The 4,401-nt window shown below is 37.5% G+C and overlaps 1 pseudogene across 1 annotated transcript; it reads right to left on the reverse strand.

Moving 5' to 3' along the window:
• Window positions 1-1,313: 1,313 nt before the first annotated feature.
• Window positions 1,314-2,734, reverse strand: LOC100606432 (annotated as a pseudogene). Its single transcript, XR_123321.4, has 2 exons — window positions 2,274-2,734; window positions 1,314-1,965 (listed from the first exon to the last, which is right to left on the reverse strand). The product of XR_123321.4 is annotated as a lupus La protein-like (transcript).
• Window positions 2,735-4,401: the final 1,667 nt, after the last annotated feature.

A 4,401-nucleotide genomic window follows, 5' to 3' on the forward strand; every position in this document is an offset into this window, starting at 1 on the left:
ATCTGAGAAAGGACTTTTGGGAGACCATTGAGAACTACAGTGAAAAACTGAATATCCCCCAATGAAAAACAGAAAGATGCTATCTGTGAAACTGCTTCTTATCGTGCAGATTCATCTCATAGAGTTAAGCTTGACTTTTGATTCACCAGGTTGAAAATACTTTTTCTTTAGAATCTATGAAGGGACATTTGAAAGCCCATTGAGGCCTATAATAAAAAACTGTATATATTTCTATATGAACTAGAAAGAAGCTATCTGTGAAATTGCTTTGTGATGTGTGGATTCATCTCACAGGGTTAAACATTTCTTTTGGTTTAGCTTTGGAGACTCCCTGTTTGTAGAATATGAGAAGAAATATTTAGGAGCCCATTGAGGTCTATAGTTAAAAACCAAATGTCCCCAGATGAAAACTGGAAAGAAGCTATCTGTGAAATTCATTTGTGATGTATGGATTCATCTCACAGGTTTAAACTAAACTTTTAATTCAGCAGGTTGGAAACACTGGGTTTGTAGAATCTATGAAGGGATATTAGGGAGCCCATAAAAGCCTGTAGTGAAGTGTAAAATATCCACCAATAAAAACTAAAAAAGAAGCTATCTGGGAGACCGCTTTGAGATGTGTAGATTCATTTCACACAGTTAAACCTTTCTTTTGATTCAGCAGGTTGGAAACACTCTTTCATAAAATCTGCGAAAAGTCATTTGGAGCCCATTGAGGACTATAGTGAAAAACCATATATGTCTCAATGAAACTGGAAAGAAGCCGTCTGTGAAACCACTTTTGATGTGTGGATTCATCTCACAGATTTAAACCTGTCTTTTGATTAGGCAGGTTGGAAACACTCTATAGGATATCTGAAGAGATATTTTGGAGCCCATTGAGGCCTACAGTGAAATACTGAATATCCACTGATAAAAACTAAAAAGAAGCTACCTGTGAAACCGCTTTGTGATGTGTAGATTCATCTCACAGAATTAAACCTGTCTTTTGATTCAGGACGTTGGAAACACTCTTTTTTTTCATATAGTATATATTTTATTAGTTTGTACTAATACATTCTCATATTACAAAGGCAATTTAATGGAAGAATCTTCCTTTTGATATTTGAATCATCTGAAATAACACAAACAGAACTATACATTCAGAGAAATCTCATTTGCATAACAAAAAGACAAGTTAAACAACAAAAAAATTTTTCCTTTCTCACAGGGGGACATTGAAGTGGACCTAATTCAGTTTTCATTTTAAAAGCCCCTGCAGACAAAAGTAGTTTAAAACCTATTTGAAATGAATAAAAAATTGGTTTACTGAACTACTGGTCTCCAGCACCATTTTCTGCCTTCTGTTGTTTGGATGCAGGTTATTCTTTGTCTGTTTCTTCTTTTGCTCTTTTCACAGGTCCAGTTGCACCATTTTCATCATGTCCATCATCACTAGCAAATTTCGTTTTCTTGCCCTGAAACTGTACTTTTCCTTTACCAGACCCAGGCTGGGCAGCTTTATTACCCTTTCCTTTTCCTTTAAATCTGTGACCTTTTGACTTCCTTTTGTTTAGGGTTTTTTGTTGGTCTTCTATTATTTTTTTCAGTGCTTCTTTTTCCACCTCTCCTTCTAGTGCTTCCCAAGTCACTTCTTTGTTCCTTAATTGCAGATTACCATTATTTGCATCTTTGGCTCTACCCAATGCTTCCTTGGCTTTTTCTTTAAATAGAATAATACCCTCTATTGCTCCTCTGATGAAGTCTATCCATTTTATTTCACCATGATTTGAGAAAAGTATGTGTAAATCTTCTCTACAGGTCTGGTCATCTAAATCACCTGAAAATTTCAGCAAGCATCCAATCTTTTCTTCTAGAGATTTCATTTCAGCATCTTCTTCTAACTTTTGTTTTGCTTCTTGTTCTGTTTAGCTCTTAATTTAGCTTCCACTTTATATTGTTTTCTTTCTTCATTTTTTTGGCAAAGTAATTATCCTTGAAAAGTATTAGCAGGTCTGGGCCAGGCGCGGTGGCTTACACTTGTAATCCCAGCACTTTGGGAGGCCGAGGCAGGCGGATCACAAGGTCAGGAGATCGAGACCACAGTGAAACCCCGTCTCTACTAAAAATACAAAAAAAAATTAGCCGGGCACGGTGGCAGGCGCCTGTAGTCCCAGCTACTCAGAGAGGCTGAGGCAGGAGAATGGCGTGAACCTGGGAGGCGGAGCTTGCAGTGAGCCGAGATCGCGCCACTGCACTCCAGCCTGGGTGACAGAGCGAGACTCTGTCTCAAAAAAAAAAAAAAAAGAAAAGTATTAGCAGGTCTGTTTCTTTGTACTTCTGGCCAGGGGTCTCTACAAACTTCTTAGCAGATTCAATGCTATCAAACACAACAAAAATTGATCCCTTAAATGCTTTATGCAATGTTCTTCTCATCTGAATATTTAGTACTTGACCTTTATCTTCTAACCATTCTTTTATGCCATCAAAATTTGCATCAGTTGGGAAGCCTTTAATATAAACAGATCTGTTTTTTACATCATTTTTGTATTCATCAGTCACTTCAGGTAGGGGTTTGTTTGGAGACCTTCTGATTTTAGTTTTATCTTCACTGATTTCCATGGGTTCTGCCTTGGATTTGCTCAGTGCTTCCACAATTACATTAAAGTCTGTTGTTAGATGGTTAAACCTCAATGTGATGACAGATTTTGGCCTCCAGGACAGCCATCTTTTCATTATCACCATTTTCAGACATTGTGGCTATCTTTAAGTTTCCAGCCCACAGAGCCGCACCACAGGCTCACAGACAAGAACACCAATGACTCCACTTCCCAGTGCTGCTGGCCAACCTAAAGCACTCCAAGAAGATGGGGACCATTGGAAACACTCTTTTTGTAGACTCTGAGAAGGGACATTTGGAAGACCTTTGAGGACTACAGGGAAAAACAGAATATCCTTGAATAAAAACTAGAAAGAAGTTACCTGTGAAACTGCTGTGCAATGTGTGCATTCAGCTCACAGAGTTAAACCTTTGTTTTGATGAATTAGGTTGGAAACACTCTGTTTATGGAATCTGTGAATGGACATTTGGGACACCACTGAGGCCTATAATGAATAACAAAATATTCCCCAATAAAATCTGGAAATAACATATTTGTGAAACTGCTTCACAGTGTGTGGCTCCACCTCACAGAGTTAAACCTTACTTTTGATTTAGTAGTTGGAAACACCTTGTTTGTAGAATATGGGATAAAACAATTTGGAGCCCATTGAGGCCTATAGTAAAAAACCAAATGATGTCCCCAAATAGTAACTAGAAAAGCTATCTGTGAAACTGCTTTGTGATGTATGGATTCATCTCACAGAGTTAAATGTGTCTTTTGTTTCAGCAGGTTGGAAACTCTTTGTTAGTAGAATCTGCAAAGTTACATTCGGGAGCCCAATAAGGCCTACAGTGAAAAACTGAATATCCCCCAATAAAAACTAGAAGAAAGTATCTGTGAAACTGCGTTGCATTGCCTGCATCCAGCTCACAGGGTTAAACCTTTCTTTTGATTCAGCAGGTTGGAAACACTCTGTTTGTAAAATCTCTGAAGAGAAATTTCGGAGCCCATTGAGGCCTATAGTAAAATACCGAATATCTACCAATAAAAATTAAAAAGAATCTATCTGTGAAACTGCTTTTTGATGTGTGGATTCATCTCACAGAGTTAAACCTGTCTTTTGATTCAGGAGGTTGGAAACACTCTTTTTGTAGAATTTGAGAAGGGACATTTGGGAGACCATTGAGGACCACAGTGAAAAACTGAATGTCCCCCAGTAAAAACTAGAAAGAAGCTATCTGTGAAACTTCTTTCCAACTTTTGGATTCATCTCCCAGAGTTATACCTGGCTTTTGATTCAGCAGGTTGGAAACACATTTTTTGTAAAATCTAAGAAGGCACATTTGAGAGCCCATTGAGGCCAATAATAAAAAAACTATATCTTTCTAAATAAACTAGAAACAAGCTATCTGTGAAACTGCTTTGTGATGTGTAGATTCATCTCACAGAGTTAAACCTTTCTTTTCATTTCACAGTTGGAAACACCCTGATTGTAGAATACAAGAAGAAACATTTGAGAGCCCATTGAGGCCTATAGTGAAAAACTGAATATCCCTAGATAAAAACTAAAAAGAAGTTATCTGTGAAACTGATTTGTGACGTATGGATTCATCTTAGAGGGCTAAGCTTTTCTTTTGATTTGGCAGGTCAAAAACACTCTGTTTGTAGAATTTGTGAAGGGACATTGGAGAGCCCCTTAAAGCCAATAGTGAAATATGGAATAGTCACTGATAAAAACTAAAAAGAAGCTATCTGTGAAACCACTTTGTGATGTGTGGATTTATCTCACAGAGTTAAACATTTCTTTTGAATTGCACTT

This window comes from Nomascus leucogenys, chromosome X, assembly GCF_006542625.1.
Source record: "Nomascus leucogenys isolate Asia chromosome X, Asia_NLE_v1, whole genome shotgun sequence".
In the NCBI taxonomy this organism is placed as follows: domain Eukaryota; kingdom Metazoa; phylum Chordata; class Mammalia; order Primates; family Hylobatidae; genus Nomascus; species Nomascus leucogenys.